This window comes from Hypanus sabinus, chromosome 22 (genome assembly GCF_030144855.1).
Source record: "Hypanus sabinus isolate sHypSab1 chromosome 22, sHypSab1.hap1, whole genome shotgun sequence".
NCBI classification, from domain to species: domain Eukaryota; kingdom Metazoa; phylum Chordata; class Chondrichthyes; order Myliobatiformes; family Dasyatidae; genus Hypanus; species Hypanus sabinus.
The window spans coordinates 7,147,191-7,173,887 of record NC_082727.1 but is presented as its reverse complement, the minus strand read 5'-3'; the positions used below and the strand labels follow the sequence as shown (position 1 = coordinate 7,173,887).

Below are 26,697 nucleotides of genomic sequence, written 5' to 3'. Positions count from 1 at the left end.
AATGCTTTAGGATTTAGAAATGGTTTGTAATTTGGAAATGTTTTATAATGTTTCAAGATTCAAGATAATGATTCAATGATTCAAGATAAGATGGAAATCCTCTAAGAATTGGGAAATGTTTAAGAGAAATCCTCTGTTAGTTTTAAATGTGTCTAAAGAATATTGTTTGGATTTAAGTTTTTATCACTGTAAATAAATGAACTGTGTTTTAACCTCCTTTATACTGGGAGTACCTTCTTGGTAAAGGAAGGGTATTAGGCAGCTAAACTTGTAAAGGAAATAAACTAGTCTTTGAAGATTGGGTGGTTACAGTATTATCTCTCTTTAGTGAGTATACTAGTAGCTGCTTATATCCAATACGGCTTTAAGTTTTTATTGAGTGTAGAACTTTGCAGTCATCAAATGCAATACCATCACAGTTGTTCAGACCAAACATTGGACATGGGAAGAATCTAAGTGATTTTGACTGTGGAATGATTGTTAGTGCCAAACAAGGTGACTTGAGACCTCCGAAACTGCTGGTCCTCTGGGATTTTCACACTTAACGGTTTTTAAAGCAAGTGGCAGTTCTGTGGGTGAAAATACCTTGTTAATGAGAGTGGTCAGAGTAGAATGGCTAGACTGGTTGTAACTGATAGGAAGACAACTGTAACTTAAATACTCAAGTGTTACAACAGTAGTGTGCAGAAGAACACCTCTGCACAACATGTTGAACCTTAAAGTTGATTGGCTGGAGTAGCAGACCACACCAGTTCCAAAGTGTAGCTAATGAAGTGGTCACAGGATGTAAGTCGTTGGTTCACAGGCTGAGCTCAGTTACCATGGCCACTGTGGTGGAATATTTCCCCATGTGTTTATCATTCAGTCTTATTTGTAAAGAATTGCCACTTAGTACAGACAAAATATTGCAATTACTGGACTACAGCTCGCAAATAATATTGTGTTTCTCCAATGATCAAGACAATAATCTAATACAAGCCACTTTGTTGTATCTTGCAATTTTAATATATAAGAATGAATACTGATATTGCTTTTATAATTTGAAATGTCTTTCTATAAGTTTTAAATCTATTCAGCGCAAAAGGCTGGATCAGAAGTGACATGTTTCCAACATAGTATATCCACCTTTTGCTTAAAGTGACTTGACTATTGTGCCTCTGGGTTTGCAATCGATTTCAGAACTGTTAGTCCATTTATATAACTTTAAAAGTACTGATGGCATTTCTGCTTAAATTATATTAAATATTCAATGTGTTCAATACATTTATGGAGAAGCCTACTATCTCTGTAGAAACCTCTCAAAACTATTCACATTGGTGCTGAAACCACTTTATGGAGCTACAATGGCAAAGGACAACTGAACAATTCGTAAAATTTATCTTGAATAAATTTAAAGTAGAATCAGAATCAGATTTTATTATCACTGATATATGTTGTGAAATTTATTGCTTTGTGTCAGCAGTACACTGAAAGAGATAATGAAAAAATACCATGTTACAATAAAAAATAGAATCAATAAATAGTGAAAAAGATGAATCATGTGGTGGTGTACATGAGTTGATGGTTCTTTCAGAAATCTGATGGTGGAGGGGAAGAGGCAGTTCCTAAAACAGTGAGTGTGTGTCTTCAGGTTGCTGTACTTCTTCCCTGAAGAGAAGAGAATGAGAAAAGGTTGCGCCCTAGATGGTGAGGGTCCTTAATGATGGATGCTTCCTTCTTGAGGCATTGCCTTTTGAAGATGTCATTGATGGTGCTGAACAGAAAGCAATGGCAAACCACTTCTGTACAAACACTTGCCAAGAACAATCATAGTTATTGACCATGATCACCCACATCATACAACACAGCACATAATGCTAATGATGCCTTGATGGTGAGGAGGATAGTGCCCATGATGGAGCTGTCTGAGTCTACAATCTTCTGCAGTTTCTTTTGTCCTGTGCATTGGCACTTTTGCACCAGGCAGAGATGCATCCTGTCATAATGCTTTCTATAGTACATCTTTGTATTACGGAGGTATGTCTCTCCCAAAGTAGGCGTAAGGCGCTTCTTCCCTCTGCTAGCCTGCAGGGTCTAGGTGCTCCAACTTGATGGGGTTATGCCTCCAAGCCATGTGGTGGAGTTAATTATGGAATTTCATAATGACATACAATAGTTAAATTAAAGGATATATTTAACTGCTGGTCACCCGCCTCCTGATTGCAGAATAAGTGACCAATTCATCTTGAGTGCTTTTACCCTGCTGGATTAAAATTCAGATGGCAGACATGTACATGAGCAACACAGAAAACATTGGAGAAACTCAGTAGGTCAGGCAGCAGCTGAAAAGCAGGTGAAACATCTTGACCTGAAACATTGATTGTCCATTTCTCTCTATAGATGCTGCCAGACCCATTGTGTTCCTCCTGCATTTTGTGTGTTGCTCCAGCTTCCAGCATCTGCAGTCTCTCATATGTCTGCATCTTTTATGAGACCATTACTCTCCAAGTAATGTGCCAGTTACATAAGGAGACACTGCGACAGCTGATGAAAGAGTAAGTTCGTGAAGGAGCTAAGAGCAGTGTGCAAAATATGGAGATTACAACCTGAAGAATGAAGGCTTAGCTTTTACTATTAGTTTGAGGAGGGTCAGAAATGAACAAGGACCTAGAAGTGTAAAGGACTTCATAGACTGAGAATGGAATGTAAAGGTGGAGAATAGTATAAACATGAAATATGGAACAGGAAATTGAAACATTGAATTTTTGAGGCTGAAGCCTCTGCCAAGCATTTCCATCCAAACTGGAATGAGCATGGAACAGTGCAGGCCATTCGGCCACTATATTGTACCCATGAAAGCAATCTAATCCTTTCCTCTCACATAGCTCTCCCGTTTTCTTTCATTCATGTCCCTATCTAAGAGTCTCTTAAATGTCTTCTCCTCCCCCCTCGTGCTACGAATTTCCACTCTGGAATAGGAGGTGCCAGCTATCTGGTCTGCTTATGCCTGTTATCATCTTGTACACTCAGTTGAGATGGTCAGGTAATGAAAAGTAAGGTGCCACATCTGTTGGAGCATCTGGACAGCTGCAGGGAAAAACATGCCTTATAGTTCTCACAGGACTGAACAGGTTTGTTTACGACAGAGCCATGTTCCACACAAGCCTCCTAATTCACTCCAAACTCTAACTTCCACAGTACAGGTGCTAAGTAAGTGTTGTATTTTGGTGCTATAGTCAGTGTAATTTTCAATGTTGACGTAATTTTATGCTGATCTCCATCTATACCACCCCTTGGCTTGAGTACAGACAAAGTGCATTTCGGCACTTTGAGGTAATGGAAATTCACCCTTTCAAAGTTCACAAATCAGAACCAGAAATTCTGAGATATAGCGTAAAAATGTGTTGACTCAGAATTTATTTATTTATCAACATTTTCTTATAATTCTCATTTCTTGAAGGAAGGGCAGAAGATGTTGTTTCACATGACAGAAAATTCTACACTGTAGAATAAAAACTTCAATTGGTCTTGTGTGGGTGCCTTTACCCTGGTAAATTACCTTCCAGATGACAGTCACATTCATCTTTATGAGCAAGACCAACAACTCTAGAGGAGTTCAACAGGTCAGGTAGTATCTATGGAGAGAAATAGACAGTGCCGTCCCTTTAGCCTATGTTGTGTTGTATTCCGTAAAGTAAACCTATCGTTTCCAGGTTACTCTGAGAAACACCACAGGGCTTAAGTAATGAGTGGAAGGGCCAATATTCAGACCACTGTGTTCTGGGACAGATCACATTTAGCTACTCCCAGTAAAATCCAGCTTCCCAGTGCAGAACCAGGGACCCTATTGTGTAAATCAGTTGTGAAATGAGAACAGAAGTTCTGGAAATACTCTGCATGTCAGGCAGTATAGTTGAAAGGAGAAACAAAGTTAAAGTTTCATAATGCTAACCTTTTATCAGAACTGGGAAGGCTTAAAATTTACACATTATTTAAGTTGCAGAGAAAGCTGAGGGTTGGAAAGAACAGAGAATGTGTGTGATAGGCTGGTGATGAAGAGAGAGTGAAGAAGTTGTGATGCCAGCTGAGAGAGTGTAAGGAAGTCTTGTTCATCTGTCTGTAGGAGATGCAGATGGAAGGAATTGAATAACAATAGAGAAGGGAAAAATAATATTTTATATTTAATAATAAAAGATATTTAATATCTTTTGTTTGTCTCCTATGCTTTAGTTCATCTCTCCCTTTGAGTTATTTTCAGCATCCAGCACAAACATGGCAAATGAAATAAGATATGTATGATGTTGGCATCTCATCACTAGAATTTCATTTGAATCGTGTCTTGTCTATTCTAGGTTAATTGCTATAGGTTCATTTCAATGAAGAGGTAATGATTCCATTATCATTACACCAGTTTACCAGCTAAGTCTTTATTTGTTGAAGATTTTGTCTTATTTTGTCTTGAGATTGCCCTTTTTCACACTCTACTTGATGACTAGAACTAAATGATGAACATGGTCAATTCTACCTCAATCCACTGAGAATTTGATTGCATTACAGGTAATGGGGAGGTGAAGAGGGAATACTTTGCATCATTATTATTATTATATCTTGTAGTCAGCTCCAAAGGGATGTGATTTGAATAAACACCACAGCACTTTGCTAGGGATTCTCACACTAAGTGGAAAATGTGTAACAACAGAGGTGTATATATCCTGCTAACCTCGATTAGCATGGGACAAACTCAGTCTCCTCAGCTGGGATGCACCAGACTTTGTTGACTGTGCCAGTGGCTACACATTTAAATAACAGCAAACAATAAATATGCAATCGCAATTTTAAATTTTCAGTAGTTTCAACTAATCCTGATGCTCCACAAGCATGACACTGACATCATAATATACTTATTAGCAAAAGTGTTGCAGAGCTGTGTTCTTGGCATTGTTCTCACTGTTTAATTATTGTCTTCCCACTCAGAATTTCAGTCATTTAATATTAATGTGACAGAGTGACTGACTTCAGTGCCTCTGGCTCTCTGGATGGAATCATTAGTTTGTGCAGCTGCAGTAGTTTTAGCTGAATTAAATCACCTCTTGGTGAGGGGTGGAGTTCCACTCAGCTAGTAACAGCACAATATACTACATCCCCCAATAAATCTCCCCTCATTGGATCAATATTAGGAATTTATTAAATCTGCTTTAATGCAATGAAAGGGCAGACTTATTAACCATTTGTATCCCAGTTCTATATTTCATCAACTAACGTTCTTCTGGTCCATTTGTGGCTGTTGTATGTTGGTGCCGGCATATAAGGTGACACTTGCAGGCTGCCCCCAGCACACCCTCGAGTGTGTTGGTTGTTAAAGCAAAATAAACATTTCACTGTACTGTATTTTTCAATGGTATATGTGACAAATAAACAGTAATCTTGAATTTTAAATATCTTATCCAGATCAAAGCACTCACTCCAAATCAACCAAACCAAGTTTTGCAAGTACCTATTCTTCATGAATAATATGACAAAAGTAAGAGCTGATTTTCATCAGCTTGTGGTGAATATTCCACCTCTGACTCAAGAGAAAGATTGAAATCTCAAGTGTTTCCAGCCAACTTGTAACTATTGAGACTCCTTTCACTGGTTGTATATATTTTATCCCCAAGATCAAGATTCATGTTTATCATCTACATGTGTACATTGAAGCATACGGTCAACAACCAACACCCAAAGGGCGTGCAATGGGCAGTCCGCAAGTCTCACCCCATGGTCACACATAGCATGCACATTCTTACAGAATCATGGCTGATCTCTCATGTCACTGGCAGAAAGTCCTGGGATTCATATTCCCCACATCTTCATCAGTGACTGTAGATACTTTTGAGAAAGCTCCTTTGTTGTCAGAACAAGCGAGAGAAAAATGCCTTATTAAACATTATCACAGGTTGAATGTTGCCTTTTTGAATCTACAAGAGCTGGTGATTTTTTATTCCTTGTATGTAGCATAGAGATCCAAATGAAATCAAATTTGAGCAGTAATGTCAAAGTGATGCTGCAGCTGATTAGGCCATGTCTGGAGTACTATATTCACTTCTGGTCATCCCATTATAGGAAGGATGTGGATGTTATACAGAGGGTTCAATCGTGTAGAGGGTGTTGCCTAGATTAGAGGACATGTGTTATAAGAAGAGGCTGGACAAGCTAGACTTGTGTTCTTTAAAGGCTGAGGGGAGACCTGATGGAAATATATCAAATTATGAGAGGCATAGATAGGGTAGAGTCAAAATGGGCCTCCATTTAAGGAGAGGGGGAAAAGTTCAAAGAGATGTGTGGGGCAAGTATTTTGCACTGAGAGTGGTGGATGTCCAAGATGCACTGTTAGGGGTGGTAGTGGAGGCAGTGGCTCTTGGAAAGGATGATACAGAGTATGGACAGATTGGAGTGCTTGCAGATAGAAGGAATTAGGTGACATTAGTTGAATTAACTTGGCGCAAGATCATGGGCCAAAGAGCCTCTTCTATGTTCTATTTTCTGCAGTCTATGGGGCAGTTTACAGCAGCAACTACGTGTCTTTGGGATGTGTAATGGAACCCAATTATCATAGGGTGAACGTGCAAACTCTATGTAAGTGTACATGTCAATTTTTGTTTCATAATATACTTCTAATGTTGATTACAAGCGTCATAGAATTATATAGCAAGGAAAATGTCCCTTTGGCCACTACTTGTCTGTGCCATCCAAGATGTATATCAGAGCTAACCCCATTTCTAAGCACTGTTGAAACACTTGCCCTCCATATACTGTACTGCTCTTAAATGGATCTAATATACCCATTTCAACCATTTAATCTGGCAGCTGCCTCCATTTTTCTATCATCTACTGTAAGAAAAGTTGCCCCTGATGTTCCTATTAAACTTTTCACCTCTAACCTTAAAGCTGTTTTCTAATTTTAATTCCAAAATTCTAGAAAAAGACAACTCACTCTGTCTATGCTCTTCATTATTTTATACTCCTCAATGAGATTGCCCTTCGGTCTGCTACACTACTAGGAGTAAAGGTAGGTTAGGCTGCCTAACCTCTCCCTATAACTCAGTCCCTCAAGTCCTAGCAATAACCTTGTAACTCTCTCTCTATCTAGTTTCATCCCTTCGACATGGCTTCATGGTTTAATATCACTGGCATATGTCATGAAATTTGTTATGTGGCAGCAGTACATTGTAATACATAATAACTGCAAATAGTAAAATTTGGTGTTAGAAAAGAGAAAAAAAGGTAATGAGGTAATGTTCATGGGTTCATTGTCTATTCAGAAATCAGATGGCAGAGGGGAAGGAGCTATTCCTGAGTCACTGAGTGTGTGCTTTCAAACTCCTGTACTTCCTCCATGTCAGCAATGAGAAGAGGGCATGTCCTGGGTGATGGGGGTCCTTAATGATGGATGCCACATTTTTGAGGCATTGCTTCTTGAAGATATGGATGCTGGGGAGGCTAGTGTCCATGACGGAGCTGACTGACTTCACAACTTTCTGCACCTAATTTAGATCCTGTGCAGTGGCACCCATCATACCAGATGGTGATGCAGCCAGTTAGAATGTTCTCCGTAGTACATCTGTAGAAATTTCTGAGTGTCTCCTCAAACTTGAAACATAGCTGTGGTGAGTTTATTATCCTTTTCAATAATTTCCCAATTTTAGTCAAATGCCAGAGACACTTGCAACGACTGTAAAGTACTTTGGCAGAGTCTGCCGTCAAACACCCATCAAGGTGGGCTGTGGGCGGGGCTTTGTGAGGTGACAAAAGCTTCAGCGCGGGTACAATAAGCAGTGCAGCCACCAAAACTTAGAGCAGTTATAGAGCAGGTGTGGGCGGCATCTGCAAGGTGCAGCACAGATTTAGCAACTCATGAAATCAAATGTGTAACTAAAGCTCTTCAGATAATTTTTTATAACTACCTATTGTGTGTCAAATGTTCTCACTGAGTACAAACAAAGCTGGCAAATTGTGTGGAAATGCATCAGTCAGGCTCTCAACGTATATTGACTAATTGGCTGAGAGGAACCCAAAATAGTTCGTAATTTTCCGTGGTCCCGTGAGGGTCACATCTCACTGGGGGACAAATTTCCTGCTGTTTGTTAGTGTGTTTTAACGCCCACTGCAACAGGCACAATGGATTGTATGTAACAGCTGGGGGCACAGGTCAGAGTGAATTTTATTAATTGCAATTTACCTAAAATAGAGGAATAGTGCTTCACTTGCTCTGACTCTCTTAAAACAGCTCAGAGTATTTCATGTGCATTGAACTAATTTAAGTAACATTCTGATCAGCAGCATCCTAGAATCATAGGGAGATACAACAGGGAGAGAGGCCTTTCAGCCCATCAGCTGCATGCTAATTATCAGCTACTCATTTATAATCCTCATTGATTTAAAAATTAAGAACTCCCCCACGTTCTGCCACTTACTCCATGTACTAGCAGCAATTTGCAGTGGTGAACTGACCAATCCGCATGCACATTTTTGCAATGTGGTAGAAAACTGGAGCATCCAGAGGAAATCCACACAGTCACAGGCGGAACATGCAAACTGCACACAGGGGTCAGTGGTCAAGGTTGAACCCGGGCCTCTGGAGCTGTATAGAAGCACTCTACTGGTGGTACAGCTAAAGACTAAATATTATATAACGTGGGGAAATAGTAACCAGTTTGTGCAAAGCAGATTTCCACAAAACAATGACACAATAATAACTCGTTAATCTCCCTCTTCTACGATCTTAGTTGAGGGATTGCAATTGGTCAGGAAATTTTACACATCTATTTTATTGAGCAGAGAGTATTTTGGTTTGATACTCCTACCACATAACTATACACTAGAGCCGGTTTACAGCAGTCAATTAACCAACCAGTCTGCAGTCCCAGGTGCAACAGTGGACTCACAGACCATGACCTAGAAGGGAGAAGACTGCTTGCTGACTCTCAGTCCTAGTAACTGTGTGTGACATGATAGAGTGATCATGTTATTATAGCAGTATGACAGAGACGTAGGTTGTGAGTTTGAATGCTGATATAGATGGATTATATAAATTCAGTTCATTAATTAAGAATTTAAAAATTAATAGGTAAGGGGCAAATGATTTTAAAACTAGCATTTGTGGATTTTTGACTTTTCACAGTGACCCAATCTTATTGGGATTCATTAGCAAGGGCAATAAAAATAAGGTAGGAACAGCCCTCATTGGAGTGGAAAAGTGTTAGAATATGGAGGCTTTGGCTCAACTGGCTTCAGTGAGGACAAGGTGAGTTTCTTTATCATTCTTCATCTGTTAATGCATTGTTAGAGCTGCGAGACAGGCCACAGGAGGCAGGTACCTTGGTCACTATCAGGAGGGAGAAAGGAAATGGGCAGTCAGTACAGAATACCCCTGTGACTGCTCCCCTCAATAGTAAGTATACCACTTTGGATATTGTTGAGGGGGTGACCTAGCAGGGGGCAGCTATAGTGACTGGGTCTCTTGTGCTGTGGCTCAAACAGGAAAGGGGAGACAGGGACTGAAGTAGTGATAAGAGATTTCATAGTTAGGGAAGTAGACACAAGATTCTGTAGACATAAAAGAGATATCCAGATAGTATGTTGGCTCCCAGGTGCCAGGGTTGGGGACATCTCAGATCAGGTTAACAGCATTCTAAAGGGGAAGGGTCAGCAGCCAGTAATCTTGGTACAGATATAGGAGGTCTTGAAGAATGTATACAGGGAGTTGGATAGAAAGCTGAAAAGCAGGATATCCAGGGTGGTAATCTCTGGATTGCTGCCTGTGTCACATGCCAGTGAGGGTAAGAATAAAATGATTTGGCAGCTTAATATGTGGCTGATGAACTGGTGCAGGGCCGGGCTTCAGATCTCTGGATCATTTCTGGGGAAGATGGAGGTTACACCTGAACCCAAGGTAGATTAATATCCTTGCAGCCAGGCTTGCTAGAGTTGTTGGGATGGCGGGGGTGGGGGTGGGGGTTTAAACAAATTTGGCAGGGGGAGGGGAGCTGGAGTGATAGGGCTGAGGATGGGGCAGTTGGTATCCAAATAGATGCAGTGTTCAGTGAGTCTGTCAAGAAGAACAGACAGATGATGGGGAAAATTGCAGTCAGCGGGATCAGTTGCTGGGACAAAATAGAACAGGATGATGAATACAGGACAGAAGGAGTTATATTTGAATGCATGAAGTATTCGGAATAAGGTAGATAATTTTAAAGTACATTTAGAGATTGGCATGTATGATGAGGGCATCACTGAGTCGTGAGTGAAACAAGATTATAGTTGGAAGCTTAACATCTAAGGATACACATTCTATTGAAAGGACAGGCAGGTGGGCAGAGCGAGTGGCTCGGGCCTGTGGTGAAAATAAATGAAATCAAATCCTTCAGAAGAGTTGATGTATGATCAGAAGATGTAGAATTCCTTTCTGGTAGAGTTAAGAAGTTGCAAGACCATTATGGGAATTATGTACAGACCTCTGAACAGTAGTCAGACTGTAGTTTATAAATTACAATGGGAGATAGCAAAGGCATATATCAAAAGGGCAATATTACAACAGTCATGGAAGATTTCTATATCAGGTAGATCGGGAAAATCAGATTGATTATAGATCCCAAGAGCGAACTTATAAAATACCTATGAGATGGCTTTTTAGAGCAGCTTGTGGTTGAGCCCACTAGGGGAAAGGCTGTTCTGGATTAGGTGTTGTGTAATGAACCAGATTTGATCAGGGAGCTTAAGGTAAAGGAACCCTCTGGAGGCAGTGATCATAACATAATAGAATTCACCCTGCAGTTTGAGGGGAAGCAGCTAAAGTCAGATTATCAGTATTACAGAGGAGTAAAGGGAATCATAGGGGCATGACAGAGGAGCTGGATAAAGTTGATTGGAGGGGGCATGAGCAGAGATGACAGCAGAACAGCAATGGCTGGAATTTCTGGGAGCAATTTGGAAGGTGCAGGATAGATAAATCCCAAAGAAGAAATAGTGTTCTAAAGGCAGGATGATGAAACTGGCTGCCAAATGAAGTCAACAGCAACATAAAAGCAAAAGGCAGGGCATATAATAGAGCAACAATTAGTGGGAAGTTAGAAAGTTGGGAAGCATTTAAATACCAACAGAAGGCAACTAAAAATGACTTGAGGGAAGAGATGAAATATGAAGGTAAGCTAGCCAATAGTATCAAAGAGGATACTAAAAGATTTTTCAGAAATATGAAGAGTAAAAAAGAGGCAAGAATAGATATTGGTCCACTGGAAAATGACACTGGAGAAGTAGTAATGGAAGACAAGGAAATGGTGAGTGAACTGAATAGGTACTTTCGTTTCACTCTGGAAGACACTGGCTGTATGCCAAAAGTTCAAGAGTTTCAGGGGAAGAAGTGAGTGCAGATGCCATCACTAAGGAAAAGGTGCTTGGGAAGCTGAAAGGTCTGAAGATAGATAAGTCACCTGGACCAGATGGACTACACCACAGGGTTACTGAAAGAGGTGGCTGAAGAGATTATGGAGTCATTAATAATGATCTTTCAAGAATCACTAGATTCTGCATAGTTCTGGAGGACTGGAACATTGTGCTCTTCAAGGAGGGAGGGAGGCAGAAGAAAGGAAATTATATGACTGTTAGCTTGGCCTTAGTGGTTAGGATATTGTTGGAGTTGATTGTTAAGGATGTGACTTAGGGGCATTTAGAGGCACATGCTTAAAAAAGGCCAAAGTCAGCATAGTTTCCATGAGGGAAAAGCTTGCCTGACAAATCTGTTGGAGTTCTTTAAGGAAATAACAAGCAGGATAGACAAGGGAGAATCAGTGGATGATATGTACCTGAATTTTCAGAAGGTCTTGGACAAGTGCCATACATGAAGTTGCTTAACAGGTGAAGAGCCCTTTGGTATTACAGGAAAGGTATAGCTTGGATAGAAGATTGGCTGATTGGCAGGAGGCAGAGTGGGAATAAAGGGAGCCTTTTCTGTTTGGCTGCCAGTTACTATTGGCATTCCACAGGGGTCGATGTTGAAACCGCTTCTTTTTACATTGTATGTCAATAACATGGATGATAGGATAGATAGCTTCGTTGCAAAGCTTGAAGATGATAGATGGAGTAACAGTGTTGAGGAAGCAGGGAGGCTGCAAAAGGACTTGGACAGATTAAGAATATGGGCAAAGAACTGATAAATGGAATACAGTGTCAGGAGGTGTATGGTCTTGCACTTTGGTAGAAGAAATATAACCATTGACCATTTTCTAAATGGGGAGAAAATTCAAAAATTCAAGGTGCAAAGTGACTTGGAACTCCTCATGCAGGATTTTCTAAAGGTTGACTTGCAGCTTGAGTCAATGTTGAGCTTCACGAAAATGATTTTGAGAATGAAAGGCTTATCATATGAGGAGTATTTGATGGCTCTGGGGCTCTACTTGGTGAAATTTAGAAGAATGAACAGGGATCTTATTGAAACCAGTCAACCAGTGTTGAAAACCCTAGATAGTGGATGTGGAGAAGATGTTTTCTATAGCAGAGGAGTCTAGGTCCAGAGACTCAGAACAGAAATGAGGAGGAATTTCTTTAGCCAGATTGAGGTGAAGCCCTGGATTTTGTTGCACTGTGGAGACCAGTTTCTTGGGTATATTTCAGGCAGAGGGTGATAGGTTCTTGATGAGTCAGGGCATGAAAGATTACAGGGAGGAAGCAGAAGAATGGGGTTTGGGGTGAAATGGATCAACCATGATGAAATGCAGAGCAGACTCTGTTCCAAATGGCTTAATTCTGCTCCAATGTCTTATGGCATTATAGTTCAAGACAATACACCGGGATAAAAAGGAATTGTTAATTCATTTACTATTGTCACATGTATTGAGGTACAGTGAAAATTTTTGTTTTACATGCCATCCATACAGATAATTTCATCATGTCAGCATATCAAGATGATACAAGTAATGATAATGGTGAACAATTATCTACGGTATCAAAAAAGCCTATTTGCTTCATAATTGGAAGCAATCATAGCAAGAGTAGCTTAATAAGTAATTCCAAACACACAATACTAAGGTTAACCTTTAATTGCCCTATGCAAAGGTCCAGAAATTCACCTTGTTCCAAACCTCTTTGGGGATGGGTGATGCTGCACTTGATAACAAAATTAATTCAACACAAGAACAATAGCTATTTGTTACATGAAAACATGTAGAGAAATGCACCATATGCATCAGATCAAATCTGCAAAGGTTGTGCTGGAGGCAGGCCACAAGGATCTCCATGCTTCCAGCACCAACACAGCATACCAGCAACACACTAACCCTAACCCGTACATCTTTGGAATGTCAGAGGAAACCTGTGCACTCACAGTTAGAATGCATAAACTCCTTACAGGCAGCGGTGGGAATTGAACCTCAAACAGTGATCACTGTCTCTGTAACAGCGTTATGCTAACCACTACGTTACTGTGCCACCCCACTTTAGCATTGTGGTTACCGTAACACTATTCCAGCTTGCTCTATAAAGCAGCACAGTGATGCTTCCAGTAAAGCTGCTGTCTCACAGCTACAGCAATCTGGGTACAATCCTGATTTCAGGTGACGTTTGTGTGTGAAGTTTGAATGTTCTTCTGTGACCATGTGGATTTCCTCTGTTTGCTTTGCTTTCCTTCCACATCCCAAAGACATGCAGGCCACTATAGGCCATTATAAGTTACTAAATATCTGTAGGTACTCTCACAGCTTATGCTTAGAGACAGAAAATAAAGGTTGCAAGTGCTGGAATCTAGATTAATAAGCAATCTGCTAGTGAAGCTAAAATGGTCAAGCAGCATTTGTTGGTAGGCGGGAGGGATGGTGGAAAGGAACTGTTGTTAATTCAAGTTTAAATCCTGTATCAAGACTAACCATCTTGCTTCTCCGCTCTCACAAATTTCAAGATTCGAGATCATTTATCACTTTTCATTTTCTTCATTATTTATGTCAGAGTCACTTTATGTACAGACATTCCTGTGCTTAGCATCAACTTATGGACATACGATCTATGTACTTAAGCTATCTAATGCATTTATATTTATTGTGTTTTGTTTATTATTGTGTTCTTTATCTTTTTTAGTTTTGTGCTGAATTCAATAGGTTTCAATAGGTACATTTAATGTCAGAGAAATGTATACAATATACATCCAGAAATTCTTTTTCTTCCCAGACATCCACAAAAACGGAGTGCTGTAAACAATGAATGACAGTTAAATGTTAAAATCCCAAACCCCCCAGCTCCCCCCCACACAAAGCAGCAGCAAACAATGACTGTCCCCTCCCCCACCAGCAAAAAAATCTGTGCCCTCCACCGAGCACTCAAACATGCAGCAAAGCATCAATAAAGACACAGACTCGCAGTACCCCAAAGACTACTCGTTCACACGGTAATTCAACAGGCTCTCTCTTTTCCTAAGAAGGGAAAAAGAGGTGTCCTCATTTGCATCCAGAATAACAATTCTCCTTTATACTTATGTACTGGAAGTGACATTAAACTATCTTGAATGATTCTCACAAAATGCCTGCAATTCCTCAGAGACATGAGAGACTGCAGATTCTGGAACGAGGAACAACAAACAGCCTACTGGAGGGACTGAGCATGTTGGGCAGCACCTGGCCTGAGGCAGTGTTACAACCTGCAACATTAATAATCCCTTCTGTCCCACAGGTACAGCTCATCCCTCTGAGTTCCTCCAGCAGATTGCTTATTATGCAAGGCACGTTCGAACTGCCAAGCCAATGGAACTAATGCTGAAAAATGGGATTAGCATTAAATGTTTTTTGGTGGTCAGCATAGACATGATGGGCTAAGAGCCTATTCCTGCTGTAGGAGTCCATGATTCTCCCATTTAAACCAGATTATTGGAGCTAAGATAACAGCCAGTCAAGAAATAATTTAATGTCTGAACAGATGTGAGGCCAGAACAGCCTTCTCCTCTTCCTTCGTATTGTCCAAGAACCTACAAGCTCCTGACAAAGTGATGAGACAGGTCACCTTAGCTACGATCTATAGGAAAACTAAAACTCAATAAATATCATCTTTAACACACACAAAATGCTGGAGGAACTCAACATGTCAGACAGCATCTGTTGAGGGGAAGGAGCAGTTAAATTTTTGAGCTGAGACCCTTCATCGGGGTGGAAAAAGCCAGAATAAGAAGGTGGGGGAGGGGAAGGAGTACAAGATAGCAGGTAATAGATGAGAGTGATGGTGAAGGGGTTGGTAGGTGGTTGGAGGAGAGGAGATGAAGTGAGAAGTTGGGAGATGATGGGTTGAAAAGGTAAAGAGCTGAAGAAGAAGAAGAAGAAATCTAATAGGAGAGAAGAGTGGGCCAGGGGAGAAAGGGGAAAGTAGAGGGCTGTGATAGGCAGGAGTGGAGAAGGGAAGGGGTTAGAAGGGAGCCTGAATGGGGAATGCGGAAAGAGAGAAAGGGGTAAGGGGAAAAGCTATCAGGTTAGTGAAATTGATATTTATGCTGTCAGGTTGCAGGCTACTCGGACATGTATGAGGTGTTGCTCTTCCAACCTGAGAGTGGCCTCATCTTGACAGTAGAGGAGGCCATGGACTGACATGTTGGAGTGGGAGTGGGGAGTGGAACTTAAAATTGTTGACCACTGGGAAATCCTGATAGAGCGAACATGCTCTGACACCCTCTGTTACCATTAAAAGGACAGCAGCCTGTCTTGTCAGATGAAGCCATTTTAAAAAATGTTCAAAGGACAAACTAAAATAACTATACGTAACTTCTGACCCATGCAATAAATGAACATCTCTCGGCATTGTTGTTCTCAAAGGATAAATACATCCTTTTGCTCTGTACGAATTGCATTATCCAACAGCACTGGAAGTGTGTTGAATTATAAGTGTTTCTCTCATAAATGGATATCACTGACAGAAATGGGTTCTGATAAAGGTCCCTCACAAGTGCACATTGCCTTTGGTTTCACCTCTGGCTTGTTTAGGCAGCTGCTTGACAAAGATTGGACAAGATAACTTATCTGTTTTAAACATCTGTGTTGGCTACGGGGAAATATACTGGGCAAATCATATACCATTTTTAAATCTCCTCTCTCATTTCTAATCTGATTTGCAAGCAATCATCACGACTCAGGACTGGGACAGAGGGGCAAATGTTTTTTTTTTGCTGATTCAGTGGCGTAACTTATGGAGATAAACATGGCTGCAGGAGAGGAGTGTGATGGGACAAGGAGACTAATACCAAGCAAATGGAAGCTTTCTTGACCTGGTATCTGGTGATTTTGTTTCTGAAATGTAGTTCATTCAAGCACTTTGAAGGAGGAAATCTTCTCCCCCCCGGTTAGTGATGACCTTTCTGTGTCCTCAGGACCTGGCAAGGGTTGCAGCCTGACACATCAGCTATTTATGCCCCTCCATAGATGTTCCCCATCCTGCTGAGTTCCTGCAGAATTCTGTACATATTACTCTGCATTTCAGCATCTGCAGGACCTCTTATGTTTATGATCTAGCAAATCTAATTTTATCCGATGAACATACCAAATCATAAGTGGCACTAGTTCAGTAATTGTGATGAAACATTGATTGTTTCTCTCTATAGATGCTGCTTGGCCTGCTGAACGTTTCCACCATTTTCAGTTTTTATTTTGGGTTGCCAGCATCTGCAGTTCTTTACTTTCTAGATGCTGGACTACAAGTTACCCCAGGCTACCACCCCTCATCCTTTATAGTTTTACCTAAAAAATATTCATGAGGTTGATTTGTAAACCAGTACTTAAGCTTGATTTCATTTGATGTCTCTCTATTTGCCAGCCTTTGTACTGTTTTTAGATGACTGCAGATGAGTGAACAATAAATACTTACAGCAACTGTGTGCTGAGAGCTGGCTATTATATGGAATGCTCTGGAGTAGACACCCAGAAGTTTTAATAACTATTAAAATGCAAGACTCCCAGGGCTGGTTTTGATAGCAAATCATCATAATTAAAGTATGTAATTATTAACAATGGTTACATCCTTCTTCTTGTTGCTATATGTGCTGTATGAATTGTGTTTTGCACCCTGTGTTTTGAGGAATGCTGTTTTATTTAGCTGTATATGTGTGCATGGTTGAATGACAACTAAGCTTGAACTTTATTGGCAGGACTGTGTAGATTTGGGATTGAGAGTGTTAAAGATTTTGGTGGCCTGACTGTTTGTTTGTCCTTGTTACACGTTTTACCACTGTGGATTTTGAAGTAAAACCATTCTAGTGTGGGATGATAGGGCAAACAATACATTGACATCTGGAAGCCAGTGATACGGGCTGCCATTTTCAGGTTGTTGTCCTGCCACTGAATCTCTGTGGTTTTGTCTGCCAGCACTGTACCTTCTCTGCAATTGTAACACATTGACTGTTTATCCATGCTGCCTGACCTGCTGAGTTCCTCCAGCATTTTGTCTGTTATTGCTTCCTCTTGTATTACCTGGATGTGCTGATGTAATGAAATGATCTGTATGGAAGGCAAACTTTCTCACCATACCTTGGCACATGAAACAAAAATAAATTTATCTACCAATTTAAGAGTCAATCAGCATTGGAAACCAGTCTTTGGTGATGTTATTAAGTAGGTGCTATACTTTACTGTTCAATTTTGTTGAGAGATCTAATGGATTCAACAGAGGTTGGTTTTATTTGTCACATGTACATTGAAATATGCAGAGAAGCATGTTGTTTTTGTCAAATCAAGTCAGCGAGGATTGTTCCGGGGGTGGGGGGGGAATGGTAAACCCCTAAGTGTCACTATGCTTCTAGCACCGGTGTCGCATGCCCACAGTTTACTAACCCTAATCTGTACTTCTTTGGAATGTCGGGAAATTAGAGCACCCGGAGAAAACCCACATGTTCACAGGGAGGGCATACAAACTCCTTACAGAAAATGGAGGGAATCAAACCCCATTCTGTGATTTCCTGCCCTTCTTCCCTCCTGCAGTTAGAACAAGAATGATGCAGATAACATCATGACTTTGCCCTGAGGGTTAGACCCGATGGCAAGAATATTAAACCGTGGCCTTGCATTGTCTGTGTGGTATTATGTAAAGAAGCAATTACCAGTGCAATACAGGTATCTGCTCTTAAATAAGCTGTTTGCTTTCTCACACTGTATTCTGCATTCTATTCTGACTTATAGGCAAAGGTTACATTCAGTATGAACTCTCCCATTTAAAGCAGCAGTGTATTCTGATGAACAGCACATCAGTGTAAGTGTTCTTGAGGGAGATAACAGCATGCTAATTAATCTTTCAGTCACCACATATTAGTGTTTATATTCCAAGACTGCTGCTTAAGCTTGTTAAGCACAGCCTGGGAACAGAGTTCTTTAGTAATGCCCCTGATGGGAATATAGTTTAGGGTTCTCAAATATCCTGATTGCCTGGAGTCTCCAAGAATTAAATATTAATCCCTAGCACCCTGTTGCGTGCAAAATCATGAGACTATTAACAAAAAAAATATGTTCTTGTTTCAAATAAGAGGCTGTTAGTCCACACCCGGAGCAGTGCCTTATCATTCTCCTGTTCCCAAAGCCCTCGAATGCTCTCGAGTTTAAAATCTATTAATCTCATTCTGGCAATGTACTCCATGACTTCACCTACTGAGACACAAAAATCCATCATGCTGTGGGCACTACCCTTACCTCAACCACGTCTCCAGCGCTGTATCCATTGTCATGAAGAAGAAGCATCAAGCATCGGAATTTTATGTTTCAATCATTCAATTCGTATCAATCAGGTGGCACGGAAACGTGTCCTCAGAGTGCGGGGCAGAGAAGAGTACAAGCTGGCATGGTCTACTGTCCTTTCCTATCACATTTCTGTTTCAACCCTTTTACCATTCACCTCCTAGTTTCTTACTTCATCCCCCTTCCTCACTCCCACCTTCTTATTCTGCTTTCTGCCCCTTTCCTTTCTAGTCCTAATGAAGGGCCTCGGCCCAAAATGCTGATTCCTCATTCCTCTCTATAGATGTTGCCTGCCCTGCTGAGTTCATCCAGCACTTCATCAAAACTGTTTTAATGATAGGCTAACTTTTCACCTTCTATAGATCTGTCTGCTGGGAATAATGCAGACATTGAGTCAAAAACATTTAGATATAATAACTTCCAAGCACTACCCCAACATGAAAAGAAAACAAATAATATTAGTAGCATCCATAGGGGGCAGAGTTACATTTTTGTCAAATTTGTGTACTACCATGAAGGATAGTGTTTTATTGTGAAACTTACGACGTAAGCCTTAAAGGTTGGCAGTATGTTATTTTTCTATTAGACCTTCACTGTCTGGTTAATGTATTAACACAGGATACAAAATATAACAACTATAGAGATACTGAGAGGGACAGCTGCATGGTAGACAATGATTGATCCTTTATTAGGTTATCAAAACACATCTTTAAGATACTACAAGGTTCTCAGGCTGCCCCTGTCCTGAGGGATTGATCACTTTGATCTGAATTGACACACAGGACCCATTCAGTGAATAGTTGAGGTTTGTAGACTGCAATGGCTCCAGCTTTAAATTCCAATTTTCATAGTTTAAATTAGGTAACACTGAGCTTAGTGGAAGTGTCACCATGACTGGGGGCAAGGAAATCTTCCTGGATTCATGAATGCTTTGTGCCAAACCTTACGAGGTCTGCTGTTAGACTCTTGCACACAAGATGGTCTATAAACCTCACAATCTATCTTGTTATAAGACTATAAGATACAGGAGCAGAATTAAGCCATTTGGCCCATCAAGACTGTGCCACCATTTTATTATGGCTAATTCATCTTCCCTCTCAGCCCCAATTCTCTGCCTTTTTTCCATATTGTTTCATGCCCTGTCCAAACACGAATCTATCAGCCTCTGCCTTAAATATCCATAAAGGCTTGGCCTCCATAGCCACCTGTTGCAACAAATTCCACAGATTCAGCACTCTCTGACGAAAGAAATTCCTCCTCCTCTCCATTCTGAAAGGATGCCCCTCTATTCTGAAGCTGTGTTCTCAAGTCCTAGACTCCAGCACTGGAGGAAACATCCCCTCCACTTCCACTCTATCGAGGCCTTTCAACACTCAATAGGATTCAGTTAGGTCACCCTTATTCTTTTGAATTCTACTGAATACAGGCCCCAAGCCATCAAACACTCTTCATATGTTCAATCCTGGAATAATTTTGGTGAATCTCCTTTGAACCTTCTCCAGAGTCAGCACACTCTTTTGAAGAGAAGTGCCCAAAACTGCTCACAAACCTTTAAGTGAGGTCTCACCAGTGCTTTAGAAAGCTCCAACATTACATTTGCTTTTATATTCTAGTCCTTTTGAAATGAATGTTAATATTACATTTGACTTCCTCACCACAGATTTAACCTGCAAATTAACCTTTAGGGGATCTTGCATAAGGACTCCCAATTCCAATTATGCCTCAGATTTTTTAATTTCCTGACCATTTAGAAAATAATCTATTCTTTAAGTCAAATCAGTTTATTTCTTCTACCAAAGTGCATGATCATACACTTTCTGACACTGCATTCCATCTGTCACTTCTTTGCCCATTCTCCTAATCAAAGTCCTTCTGTAGCCTCTCTACTTCCTCAAAACTACCTACCACTCCATCCACCTTTTTATTGTCTGCAAAATTTACAACAAAGCCATCAATTCCATCATCCAAGTCATTGACATATAAAGTAAAAAGAATCAGTCTCAACATATACTCCTGTGGAGCACTACAAGTCACCAGCAGCCAACCAGAGGAGGCTCCCTTTACTTCCACACTATCATATTATGATCACTTTCTCCTAAAGAGTCTTTTGTCTTAATCTCTAATCAATTCTGGTTCATTGCATAACACCCAATTGAGAATAGCTGGTACCCTAGTGGGCTCAACCACGAGCTGCTTTCAAAAGCCATCTCATAGACAGTCTACGAATTTCCCATCTTGGGATCCAGCACCAACCTGATTTTCTCCATCTACCTGCATGTTGTTTGGGGGTCTGTATATAACTCCCATCAGGGTTTTTACACCCTTACAATTCCTTAGCTCTATCCACAATGATTCAACATCCTCCAAAGTTATGTCACCTCCCTCTAATGATTTTTTAACCAACAGAACAACCCCATCCCCTTTGCCTATCTGCCTGTCGTTTTGATACAATGTGTATCCTTGGACATTAAGCTGCCAGCTGTAATCTTCTCTCAGTCATGTTCAGTGATGCTTACAAAATCACACGCCAACTCATAACAGTGCATATACCTTATTCTATATGCTGCTTGCATTTAAACGTAACCCTTCTATCTTGTATTTAACCTTTTCCATTCTGTCCACTTTTTTTATTGCAACTTATCCTGTTGACTACAATTTTGCCCTATTGTCAGTCTTTCCTTGCTGGGACTCTCACTACACACTCTCTCTGTTTGTAAACCAGCCCTGTCACTGTGGTTCCAATCCTCCTGCCATATTAGTTTGAACCCTCCCAAATAACTCTAGGTTTGATTTTGTACTTTATTGTTTCAATACACTGCACTCTCTACCGCTGTTGTGCTTTATTTTGCTTTGTTATTGCTTTACCTTGTTCCTCCTCAGTGCACGGTGTGAATTGAATGAACAGTATGCAAGAAAAGCTTTTCATGCCTCATGGTAGATGCAACAATAATAATCGAATACTAAAATCCACTCCCTAACCCCTTCCCTTCTGCATTTTCACTCCTCCCAACCCTGTGGAGTGACGGTGGCCATTAATGAATTGAGACTGACTATCTCCATAACTCTCAGCATACTTATTGGTAAGCCCTTTCGTATGTGTCAACCAAGGAGACATGAAAAACTGCAGATTCTAGAAACTTAGAGCATCTCACTGATGTAGACTGTCCCATGTTGCTCTGTGAACGGAGTCAAATAAAATCCAAACAGGTTTCTCATCCTTGAAGGTAGTAGAGAAAGCTTTTCTGGAGTCTGCAGAGAAACTTCTTTAACTGCATGGTGAAAAGTGTGCTGACTGGCTGCATTACGGCCTGGTATGGAAAGACTAATGCCTTTGAGTGGGAAATCTTACAAAAGGTGGTGGATTTGGTCCAGTACATCATGGGTAAAGCCCTCTCCACCATTCAGCATATCCACATGAAACATTGTTGTGAAAAGCAGTATCCATCAAAGATCCTCACCACCCAGGCCATTATCTTTCCTCCTTCTACCATCAGGTAGAAGGTACAAATACCTCAGGACTCGCACCACCAGGTTCAAGAACAATTACCAACCATTGGGCTCCTGAACAAAAGAGGATAACTACACTCATTCTATTTCTGATGTTCCCATAACCAATTATCTCACTTTAGGGACTCTATATCTTATTATTCCATTCTCATTATTTATTGTAAATTATTCATATTTGCTCAGTTTGTTGTTCATTGATCCTGTTTACAGTTACTGTTCTATAGATTTGCTAAGAATGCCTGCAGGAAAACGGATCTCAGGGTTGTATGTGGTGACATGTATGCACCCTGATAATAAATTTTATTTAGAACATTTTGAACGTTAAAAGCAATAGGTATTTATAACAATCCAGTAGTGTTTTTAGTTCCCTTTTCCTATACTAGGACTTTCCTTTCTAAATAATCCAATTCATTAGTTGAATTTTAATGCCCCAGATGTATCATTGAGATTTAAACTCATGAGCCTGTGATCATTAGTTCAATCTTTTGGATGAGTAGTCCAGCAAGTCCACTTTTTCCACAAGCTCTTCACTCCACATGAAATCATATTTCGACATTATGCAGAAATAGTATTATGATTGTACTTCAAGGGTGAATTGTAATTAAATAAAAGAACTCTGAAGAAAGCCATCTCCGAACATTTTTTTATCATTAAATATTCGTTCCTTTGTGATTAATAAAATGGAGACTCAACTATGTAAAATCCAGTGTTAATAGCAGTATCTGTCTGCAGCACAGTCTAAAACGGCACCATTTAAACATGACTGCCCTTCTCATTACAAACTGAACACCAAGATAAAAGGACTTATGGAAAAATGTCCAAGTGAAACGTATCTGCTCTTCAAAGGCAACTAGTGAGGCGTGAACTCAATTGGACAGGCTCGCTATTAGTGGGTCACCAGTGAAGCAACCATTTTCAATCACACTCTGCTGCAGTCTGTTGGGGATATGTCCAACCACTGCAGCAAGAGTGAACCTTGAGCTGTTGGAATCGACTGTCACTGAAATAAGACCTTGGATGAGCTGAATCTCAAAAGGGACACCAAGGGGCAGGTGAAGGGCAAGGAATTCATCATCACTTACCTGCACTAATTGTACAATATACTGGTGGGTTCAGTTAGTTAACGGTATTATTTTATTTAGTTAGCATTTTAACAAAAAACTTTTTATCTTTTGTATGTTCAACTCAAGTGTCCAAGAATGAGTTTACCTAACAGGACTCACAACAGAGACCTCAGCCTGACAACTTCAGACCCTCATGAACTTCCCCTAGCTCCATTTCATAGAGTCATCAAATAATAGCGGATGGAAACAGGTCCTTCGACCCAATTCATCCATGCTGACCAAGATACCTACCAAAACTATAGCCACTTGCCTACATTTTTCTCTAGTCCTCCAAAATTTTTCAATGCTTGTGTCTTCCACAGTGAAGACAGATGCAAAGTACCCATTAAGGTCATCTGCCATTTCTCTGTCCCCCATTCCTACCTCACCAGCATCATTTTCCATGGTCCAATATCAACTGTCACATCTCTTTTACTCTTCATATAACTAAAAGCAATTTTAGTATCCTGCTTTATATTATTGGCTAGTTTGCCCTCACATTTCATCTTTTCCCTTCTGATACCTTTTTAGTTGCCTTCTGTTGGATTTTAAATGCTTCCCAATTGTCCAACTTCTCACTCACTTTTGCTATCTTATATGCCCTTTCCTTGGTTTTTATGTGGTCCTTAACATCTCTAGTCAGCCAAGGTTGCCTACTTTGCCCTTTAAGAACTACTTCTTCTCTGGGACATATCCACCCTGTCCCTTGTGAACTATTCCCAGAGACTTCAGCCATCTTTGCTCTGCCATAATCCCTGGCGGGATTAATCCTCCTCCAATCCACCTGGGCACAACATTGAATCACAGTGGATTTAATTGGGCTGCTTTGATATTGATTAACAGAAAAAGACTCTTCTGTGTCAAAGTGAAAACAGATCTCTACAAAGTGTCCTAAATTAATTACAAATAATAAAAAAAATTGATTGCATAAGTATTCACCCCTCCCCTTTAATATGACACACCAAATCATCACTGGTGCAGCCAATTGGTTTTAGTAGTCACATAATTAGTTAAATGGAGATCACTGTGTGCAGTCAAAATGTTTCAATTGATTGTAATAAAAATACACCTGTATTTGGAAGATCCAACTACTGGTGAGTCAGTACCCTGGCAAAAACTACACCATGAAGACAAAAGAACACTCCAAGTAACTCCGTGAAAAGGTTACTGAAAAGCACAAGTCAGGAGATGGATACAAGAAAATTTCCAAGTCACTGAATATCCCTTGGAGTACAATTAAGTCAATCATCAAGAAATGAAAATGATATGAGACAGCTATAGATCCGCCTAGAGCAGGCCATCCTCAAACACTGAGTGACAGACAAAAATCTGTGCTACAAGGGGATTTGGGGGTCCTTCAGGATTCTCTAAAGGTTAATTTACAGATTGAGTTTGTGATGAGGAACACAAATGTGATGCTGAGATTTATTTCAAGAGAACTAGAATATAAAAGCAGGATGTAATGCTGGAACATGAGTTGTGAGTAGTTTTAGGCCCCTTATCTTAGAAATGATGTGCTGACACTAGAGAAGGTTCAAAGCAGTTTCACAAAAATGATTGCAAGTTTGAATGACTTGTCATATGAAGAGCGTTTGATGGCTCTGGGCCTGTATTCACTAGAATTCAGAAGAATGAGGTGTGACCTCATTGAAATGTATTGAACATGAAAGATCTTGATTGAGGGAACTGTGGAGAGGATGGACGCTATGGTGGGAGCGTCTGGGACCAGAGGACACATTCTCAGAATAGAGAGGTGTACTTTTAGAAAAAAGATGAGGAGAAATTTCTTTTGCCAGAGAGTGGTGATCTCTGGAATATCAGTTCAGTTCAGTTTCAGTTTATTGTCATTTAGAAACCACAAATGTGATGCAGTTAAAAAATGAGACAACGTTCCTCCAGAATGATATCGCAAAAGCATATGATAAAACAGACTACACCCTAAAACCCACATAACGTTTGGCAATCTCCAATCCAGAGTTCGGAGAGGCTGCTGCGTATTAATATCGTGCTACTGTCTTAGCGCTTTCCCCGGAAAGGAGCTCCAAATCCACCAGACAAAACAAGACCAAAAACTAAAGCTACAAGACCTGCACAAAACCACATAGTTACAACAGTGCAAACAATAGCATAATTGATAAAAAAAAAACGGACCATGGGCACAGTAAAATTAGTCCAAAGATGTTAAAAGACTATAAGTTCGAAAGAAACCACCACAGAGTTTCCACAAGTCCTTAGGGTCCCGATAGACTCGTCATCCCACGCAGGTGGCAGAAGGGAATACCCCTGCTACGGACTTCCATGGCGCCGCCGGACCCATCCTCGCAGGCATAGCACACAGTGAAAGCGCCCCGACCGCAGCGGACTCCGAGTCCGTCGAACCTCCGAGCCTCCAACCATCCCCTCTGGCACAGCTTCTCCGAGCACCATCCCCTGCCAAGTGTATTAAGACGTCCCCGCCAATGACCACAGGCAACACGACCCTGAGGACTGGGGGCCTGTTCTTCTCAGCAGAGACCTGGACCTCACAGCAGTAGCAGCAACAAAGAGGGCCTTCCTGGAGATTTCCGGATGTTCCTCCGTGCTCCCACATCCGATTTTCATCAGATTAGGATTGCGCACGGTACCCCACTTAACAAATAACAGATATCAGCTCCGGAGTGGCCACTGCAAGCTGTGTTGCACCACCATCTCAGAGGGTGGAGATATCTTGTCACAGGCAGCTGTGGAGGCCAAGTCTTTACAATTATTTGAGACAGAGTTTAATAGACTATTGACTGGTCAAGGTGTGGAAGGAATATGGAGAGAAGGCAGGAGATTGGGGCTGAGAGGAGAAATGGATCAGCCATGATGAAATGGTGGAGCAGACTCAACATCCCAAATGGCCTAGTTCTGCTCCGAGATCTTATGTATTGAGATACAGTGTAAATCTTTTGTTCTATGATAATCAGACAGATAATTTCAAATGTTATTACGTTGAGGTAGTACCGAAGTTAAATCAAAACAGAATGCAGAATATAGTGTTCCAGTTAAAGGGAATATGCCGTAGAGGTAGACAAATAAGGTGCAACAGCCATTACAAGATAAATTGTTAGATCAAAAGTTCAAGCACAACACAGTGCATGAGGATAGGATTGAACCCAGGTTCCGGAAAGTGTGGGACATCAATCTACTTGTTCAGCTATTGTGCAAGCTTATTTGTTCTGTTTCATTTCCCACAGATGCAGCCTAAGCTGCTGAGTATGTCAGGCACTTTAATATCTGGTGATCTTCATTCACAGTTTTAATTTTACTCATTAATGAATAGGGAGTTAATGTCCAAAGTGGTAGAGTTTCCCGTCTGATGTCTTGCCTCTGTTTTACTGCTAGCTGACCAAAGATGTGTCCACCAC

At 40.6% G+C, this 26,697-nt stretch overlaps 1 protein-coding gene across 1 annotated transcript in view; it reads left to right on the top strand.

Moving 5' to 3' along the window:
* LOC132379726 (VPS10 domain-containing receptor SorCS1-like) overlaps nt 1-26,697 on the top strand; it is a 1,404,942-nt gene that overhangs the window by 546,503 nt on the left and 831,742 nt on the right. The gene's annotated exons all lie outside the window — the stretch shown is intronic.